Consider the following 9111-nt stretch of genomic DNA (forward strand, 5'->3'; position numbering starts at 1 on the left):
TTGTTATATAGTCAACGACGTATTAAGTAGCAAGTGAATCAATTGACAAAGCCTATCACAATGGAAAAATGGTCTGTCAATTCCGCCTCAATTTCTGAGAATCTCCAGATCAAAGTCCGATAAAATAAACAAGCTTAAACATTGTCAGAACAAGCATAAATTTGATCTAAAATATGAGTGATCACAGATGAACGAATGATATCTTTGGACCATGAAATTTAATATTTTCATTTGTTCTTGGCTAATTCCTGCCTCTCCCTCTTCCTTTTTCGTGCTGATTATCTGACGTCTTTGTTACTATAGGAATGCAAATCCATAGGGACCTTGTTTTTCAGTTCGCCAGTTATTTGCGACGACAGCTGTATAGTATGTCCTAATTAGATCTAAGTGATACTTTCTTAACCTCCCAATAGAAACCAGAAGTCGGGGGCATTCGTCGCGGAATTATCAAGAAAGTTTTAACTAATAAAGATAACATTAGTTATATTATCCATTTCACCCCATTCTCGTACACAAGGGTGATAATGCTATGTGTACCACACTCGGGTTCAATCGCCCCGATTTATCATTATCAAGCCTCTGATGAATGAGATTGTTTTATCCGTTTGCACTTATATAACTGCAAATCTTATAAAAAACGACATTACTGATAAAGGAGAGTATGGAACGTTTAAAGTTTAAAGTGCGTTGAATGCTACCTCACATACTATCTTTGAAAAAATGGTGGTATCCACTGTTGTTACAAGTTAATTGCCGTAACCATAAACTATATATGTGTCGACAATTACTTCTGGCAAGCAGTGATCAAGATTTGTTTTATGAAATATATCAATAACATATAATCACTTTCATACAACTTAAAATTTGATTAACGATTAAATCGTGTTTAAATCTCCATCCACCTTAGCAGCACTCGGACATTTTTCATCATTAAACACAATGTTGCATTACAATTTTAAAAAGGCATCAACCTACATTTTGCGCGCTATGTTATATCTACTAATACGGCCCCTTGATATCTTTTTCATTTGACTGAAATTTTACTTAATGCCCACATGTTATGCATATAACTCCGTTCATATTGCATTATGTATTTCTTATTAGACATATACGTATATTGAAAAAATGTTCCGTCACTCGTATATATTTATTTTTTGATAAATAGAAAATATTCTGGTAATTCGTGGTAAAAAGATTTGTAAAGTCATATAAAAGTCTTGTTAAACTTATCTTATTAACGTACAACATGCCTGGAAAATAACTGTGTCATGTTTTATAGTTCTGCATTTTTTATGAAAAACAGACGTAAATAACAACAAAACAGTCAGAGCTCACACTTTTAAACTGGGGAAGTTTTCTTTGCAGCATGCATTCAAAGTCTTGCTGACAACTGCGAACGTACACATATTGAAGGGAGCATTTCTTTGAAACGCAAGTCATTTTGAACAAAAAACACCACTTAATTTTAAAAAAGTTGGGACTACAAACACCGACTTGTCATTATGTACGTTAGCGACACAGTCGTCGAAAACTTGGTAGAATATACCTATAAAAAAATCTTAACCCCTACTGGATCATGCAAAAGTAAACATTTTCAAGAAAAATGCTTATTTTCGTCCTATTAATATTTAATTCTTGCTGAACTAACTCGTTTACTACAGTGGGTTGTAAAAACTACAGTCGTTTATCTCATTGTAATTGCTGCACCATTACTTAAGCTTCAGGCCCCAATTTCTCGAAATTTCTTAAGTCCCTTATAACAGGATTAAGCTAAGCTCACTTTTTTATTGCTCTGTAATATGCGTTATATTATCTTCTTTAAGAGTTTTTCGAAATTTTATAGAAATAATCTGTATGATAATCACAATTAACCATTTTTATTTATCAAAATCTAGATTTAAGTATGTATTTTGGATAATGGAAATAAGCGACTTAAGCCTGTTATGCTTAAGAAGTTTTGAGTAATTGGGGCCAGGGCAGTTTTCTATTTTAGGCAGTAATTATCGATGTTTAATTAGTTTGTTACATCTCAGGTTTAGCGTTAATTTCACTTTTTCTTCCTTGGTACCCAGGTTAAAATTTACAGCAGATGCTTTCACTTACTAAGCTTTGAAAAGAGAGTGACACAATTTTAGATTACTATATACGATGGCACAATTTCAGCTTACCATATAAGCTGGCACAATTATAGCTAGCCATATAAGGGGTTGACAAACATAAGCTTACTGAATAGAGAGCGGCACAAGTTCTCATTTTCAGAGTGTCCTAGCTTATGTTTATATATGCCTTTGAAGTCGTTCATCTAATTACTTCTGAGATACATTCTGAAAAATGTAATTTCTTGCGGACGTCATTTGCAATTAGTCTGACAATAAAAACTGTCCGATGCACAATATTAATCGAATTTTGTTTTCCATCATTCAATTCTATCTATATAGAACTGAGAGCCTTGCTGAAAGAAAAATCAGATGTGATAGAGGTTCCATATAGTTATCGCTCGTAATTTGTTGTTTTATCTTATCAAAAACCGGCTAACTATCCTTTTGAATATTTTTTTATTTCAAAATTAAGACCACTGCCAACAGCTTTGGCATGGCCTTTTACACGCGTATTTCAAACACACGTGATTTTAAGTCACCAAGCCGGACAAGCTTCCCGGTGTATCCAACAACCCTGATGCCCACACTCTCGCTAAGCATGCGTTCTAATGAGAAATATTTCGATTGTGTTGTAATAATTTGTTGCACAATCGTTGTAAGACAAATCAGTAAAATGAAAAGTACAATAATACAAATAAAAGAGTAGGTATGTGAAGTTTACACATTCATCAAAATACGATCCCAACTCGACCTTTAAAATGACATACGTATTCAAATGTCGAATCGGCTCGTGGCGTTTACCAAGTGCCATTAAACTGGGTTTATGTTTAAACTTCCGTGATTGTTTCTGTAGCTTTTCGCATTAATATCGTCATTCAGCTACGCATACAGTTCATCATTCAAAATTTCAAACTCTAAATATCCAACTGATTTGTCATTTAGCGCTACATCTTGAACAACAATTTCCGAATGTTGAGCGGGTTTTGGCTACAGATTCAACTCGACATTCAAACTGACAGCACACCAAGAGTTGCACGTGATCTAAAGCTTAATTGGGATAGCCCTCAAGAGTGACATTCTGCATTTATGACTGTTTGTCCTCAAACAAATCTGATCGACAACAATGGATATAATCAAAAGAATGGATTTTCGGATACGAGGTCCAGATTTTTGTTTCAAACATTCATAAAATAATATTTTAGTGTATGCATGACATGAAATAAAAGTTACCAAAAAATAATTCCAATCAAATACGTCGGAACCGATGCACGACAATGGATATCACAAAATAATTGAAGCCAGCATTTTTTGTATTTCGAAAAGTTTGGTTTTGTTGCTTTTTGTTCAAGCAACGAATGCTATTATTTATATTGTATTGAAGGATCCATACTCGGATAAAATGCACTAGACAAATATTTGTGTTGCTTATGGAAGTGATATCATGTTGTAATAACTTGTTTCATAATCGTAAAATGTATACGTTTAATCTTATTTCCACTAAAGTTGATCATAAATGAGTAATATTCAAATAGTGCCCTTCACTCATACAATGAAAAATTATTTCATGGATCCATTGTCCCCCTTCTGGTAATTATTGGACAGAGAAACTACTGAAAGCAGTTATATTACTTGCAAACATTGGTTTTTATAAGTATGGCAATAAAACTGCCCGGTGCATAATATAATTGTGTTCAATCTTGCAAATAGAAATAGTATTCATCATCATGCATGTCTGTAAATAAATCAACTGTTATTATACATGCTAAATTCATGACCAAATTCTGTTGAGTTTTATGGTATGACTACATACACTCGTTGCTACCACAATATTACTTTACAAAGCAAATTATATAAATTACCCAACTGAACTTCCCCTGGAATGTCAGTTGTTTATGTCAGAACGGTCAAACAGAATAGATAAATTATCTCATATCAAAACATTTGATCCAACTGCTTATCAACTAGTATGCCTTAAAATTTGGATACCAGGTCTGGTAACTATTGAATGAAAAAAACTTAAGTTAGGGAACGTGCATTGGGATTTGACTCAAATTTTAAAAACTCAAGGGAGAATGTGATGTGGCCGTTAATTTAACTTGTTCGAGGGACTATTCACCAAAAAATTGAAACCAAGTTTGGTAAATATGTATAAAAGTCAATTTATAAAATCTGTTCTAAGGCATAATCGAAGGTGGTCAAAATGTTTTGCCCATTTCCAAGTTATGGAAAGATTAAACAAAGTCGAATTTGGTCACATTTTGAAGATTAAGTGGCCATTACTAGTTTAAACAGCGTGAACTTGCTGTTTCCAAACTTCTTGAGTAAATGTTCATTGTACTAAAAATAGGTAAATATTTGAAGAGAAATGCTTTAGAGAGCGGATATGAAATGTGTGTTATCACTGTCGCATTGCTTCGGTGAATAACTGTTACTTCAATAACCAGTCTGTCCTTAATAGTTTATGAAAAACAATTAATGAGCATATTTTACCTACTTTGTCCTAAAAGAGCACTGTATTGCATTGTATGTCCATGTGACGAAATATGTCATGAGTTGGTTGATGAAAATCGGCTATTGTGTTTGTTGATTTATTAAAATTCAAAGGAAATATCAATATTAAGGCCAAATATTCCATTTAGCTGTCAGTTTTATGCTACTGGTAAAATATACATTTATTAGGCAAGCGCGTGACAAACGTGTATCTTACAAAATTAATTTGTATATTCCAAATAATCAAATGAGCCGAACATTATCGTATCTCAGTTATAAATGTTTTGCTCAATATTATGCAACCAAATTGGGATTTTGAAAATCTAATCTATGCTAGGAAAGGGGTTCCATATAAGCCTTTGATTTTCTTCTCAATCCTTTACTTGTATATGTACTGGGTTGTTGATCGAATTTTTATTTCAAAAACTTCTTAAAATGAATATATATCACACCCATTGTCCGTAAGGTTGAATGACAGTTTTGACCAATTTTTCGATTAAAACCTAAAACATATTTTGCAACTTGAGGGGTGACATTTAAGACACTTTTCGATAATCGCTACAGGATGTTAATTTTCAATCAGATATTATTTTATATATCTTTAAAGGTTCTTCCATACTTATTTCCTATTTTTTTTGAGTGTCACAACGCAAATTTCAATAGTGTACTAAATTCGTTTATTTTACTTTTTATGGAGAGACATTCTGAAAGATGTTATTCGATGAAAATGACATTTTGAATTAGTCTGACAATAAAAATGTCCTGTGCACAATATCAATTGAATATAGTTCTCAATCATTCAATTCACAACATTATAGAACTGACAGCATTCCTGAAAGAAAACTCCGGTAGAGATTCCACGTAGTTTCCGTTTATCTCATGTTGTTTCGTCTAATAAACACGCCTTGCTTACCTTTTGAAATCTCACATATTTAGTATCAAATTTAGACCAATATCATAACCTATATGGATTATATCACGATACTATCTGAGATTGATAAATAAATTGATAATCGACCATGTCCGCAAAGTAATTTAGAACTTACATTTATACGCTAGGAAACTTTGAATATCATTTTGGACAAGCCAAGGAACACAAAGGCATTTTCACCAAGCTAGCAACACAGATGCTCATTTAACAAACGAAGGATGCAATAATGCAAGACGTATAGGAAAGCAAGCAAGTTGTACAAAGCAAAAAGCAAAATGTACGTTTTGCTTCCATGAGCTATGGCGTGAACATTTTGAAACACACATGTTTTGTGGTCACCAAGCCGTACAGGTAGGTTTTCTCCCAGTACTCCGTTTTCCAATAAACAACAAGATAACACTCACTTGTGTTTAATAACTTGTTTCATAGTCGTTGAAAAAAAAGCAATCTTTTCATCTTAAATAGTTTGCTTTTTCTTGTTTTTCAGACATCGCAAGTGATTATTAATATTGTATTGAGGAATACATATTCGGGCAAAGTGATACATCTGTGAAAGTTCTACCAAAGTTGATCATAGATGAGTACGATTTATTGCCTTCCATACAGATAATTACAATGCATTTATTTTATGGATTAATTGTCCTGTTTCTGCTCATTATTTAAGTGAACAATTACTGAAAGTTGTTAAATTACTTGCAAACATTTGTTTCAATAAGCATCCCGGTGAATAATATAATTGTTTCTCTTCTATAAATCTTGGAATAGAAATATTGTTCCCCATAATGTAATTCTGAAAATAAAAGAACTAAACTTGGTGCATGAGTTCTCTCTTTACCTCTGCTTTAATATGCTTGTTTTTTTTTATCTTGACAAACATCGCCATGCTTTCTTTTAAAGCTGCACTCTCACAAATTTACCATTTTTACAACTTTTTTTATTTTTTGTCTGAAAGGGCAAATGTTTGCGAAGATATCTGTTACGTCAATAATAAAAGATGGCTGACAAAAAATCAGACCGTAGATTTCCATATTTCTGTTCGAAAATTAATGTTTTATGGCTTAAACCGTTAGTAGAAAAATGCATAAAACATCATTTTTTTAACGTAAAAAAAATGTGTTCTAATATTTTGTCAGCAGTTTTATATGACTGGTTTGCATGAATTTTCGCAAAGAATGGCTCGTTTCAAGACAAAAAATAAAAAAAAGTTGTCAAAACGTTCGATCTGTGAGAGTGCAGCTTTTAAATAAGTGCACACATATTTTTACACCGGTTTGCTGTTTGTTTGTAAAGTAAGACAAGGTCTGCTAAAGCCTTTTAACTACAATATGGTCTGCAAGCAGTATGGTTTGAATATGTGTTCAAATTTCGACTTAGATATAACTTACATGAGTAATATTCAACTGCATTTCCCAGTCTTATCAGATTACCACAAGACATACTTTAGCTATGGTCCAGCTGTAGTCCTATTTAAATCTGTATACCATAAATTGTTTTTTAATTTCTAAGGCCATAGTAAAAATTATACATATTTTATTTATTTTTTAATCTAAATTGTACATGGTAAATAGTTAGGTCGAGTATTTGGCAATTACTACATAGACTCGTTGTAACAAAATTATTGCCTTAAAAAGGAAATTCTATCAACTATCAAATTACAAAATCTCCTCGAATGTCAGATAGTTATGCCAGGAAGATTTTGCCGATCATATACACTCATGTATTAGCTCATTTTGGGGTGACCAAAAAATCATAAAGTTGTCTCCTGTAGAGTTTGACACTCAGGGCACGTTACAAATGTCTCAAAATCTTCAATAAATTGTCGAGGACGGGGTTTGTTAAGCAATTTACAGAAAAGGCAAGAGAGTAAACAAAGGCGACATATCAATAATGCCTAAGAACTGTTAAGGTTTAACATATCATATTAAAATGTACACTAGTTTAGAAAACATACAAACATGTATAGGACATGCAACGAACACAAATAAAAACAATGCATTAGTATAAATATAAACTCCTGTTGCTTTTAGGGTTACTTAATTAGGCTGTTTTAAGTTTGCAAAACAAACGGATTCGACAAAGATGAATGCCGTGCTGGCACGACGTTTAACATTAAAAACAGGAATGTAGTGCTTGCATTCAAACCCAAAGTGTGATATACAGTTGAATGTTATGATTGCTTGTTCAAGTCGATTAATGAATGAATTTATGATGTAACAATTCATCTGCGAACAGGCGTCCTCACAACATTCAGTCAACACTCAACAAAAGTATCTCAAATATAACGTTACCCGTCACTGTGTTCGTCACGACCAAGCTGAGCACCAGAAGAAGCATGCTGACACCTAGTCATCAAAAGATGGTATAGCAACCCTCTGTGTGAAACTGGTAAGCTTCAAAGATCTCTGCTGTTTTCTTTAAATCATTTTGAATACATGTATAAAGCGAAAGAGGTGATATACAGGAACACCTCCGATTTTTTCTATCACACTCATATGTACTTCGAAAAGTTTATACATTGCCATTCCGTTTATTATACACAACAAAATTACATGAGCTCAAAATGAAAACACGTACTAAAATTTAAAATTAAATTATTTGTTTTTTCTTTTCTCTTTCAAAAGCCTGTATTGTTTTCTTCATAATGTATGTATTCTCTTCATCTCTTCATAAGTTCATATACACAAAAATTTCGTGATCGAATGCGAAATTGAGATAACCCTCAAGAGTGAAATTCTGTATTAACGACTTTCTTGAGCTCAAACAAATCTGATCGACAGAAAAAATAAGCCAAATAAAGGCTTTCAGCATGAAATTTGAAGATCTTGTCTCTAAATGTCTGATTAGTTTTATTGTTTCAGACCAGGAAACATGTTGGCGTTCGTGTTTGCTTTCCAGGATGAAGACGGTTTAAAAGGCTATAAAGTGGCTTTTCAATTTCGACGTCAGAGTCAAATTCAAATAAACGTGTCAGTTTCAGAGATCTTTGTTTGAAACACTTCTACGGAGCAATAAAACAAGTACGAGTATTTCATTGTTATTTTGGATTTTTATGTTCGTTTAAAATTGTCATAACACTATATTCTCACGAATTCGATCCATTTTTATTGTATTTATTTTTTATTTCAAGACACGTTTTTTTTTAAAACTTATTATTCCTTTTTTTACTATGGCATATGTCCGCATTTGAACACTCCTCACAATCTGTACACTGCCATAGCATAAGTCAATTTGAGCAATACGACGGGGACTAGACGGACGTATCTCCCTGACCATTGGCGTTGAATATAAAATCCATTATCCGGGATTATTGTACACTTAAACAAAATAATTCCTCCCCTCAATAGCAGTTCAGACAAACACGACGACGGCAAATGTGTCTCAAATTCTTCTGTAATTTTGTTATATAGTCAACGACGTATTAAGTAGCAAGTGAATCAATTGACAAAGCTGTTCACAATGGAAAAAATGGTCTGTCAATTCCGCCCAAGAATTTCTGAGAACCTCCAGATCAGAGTTCGATAAAATAAACAAGCTTAAACATTGTTAGAACAAGCATGAATATGATCTATTATATGAGTGATCAGGGATAAT

The sequence above is a fragment of the Mya arenaria genome, chromosome 3 (assembly GCF_026914265.1).
Source record: "Mya arenaria isolate MELC-2E11 chromosome 3, ASM2691426v1".
Taxonomy (NCBI): domain Eukaryota; kingdom Metazoa; phylum Mollusca; class Bivalvia; order Myida; family Myidae; genus Mya; species Mya arenaria.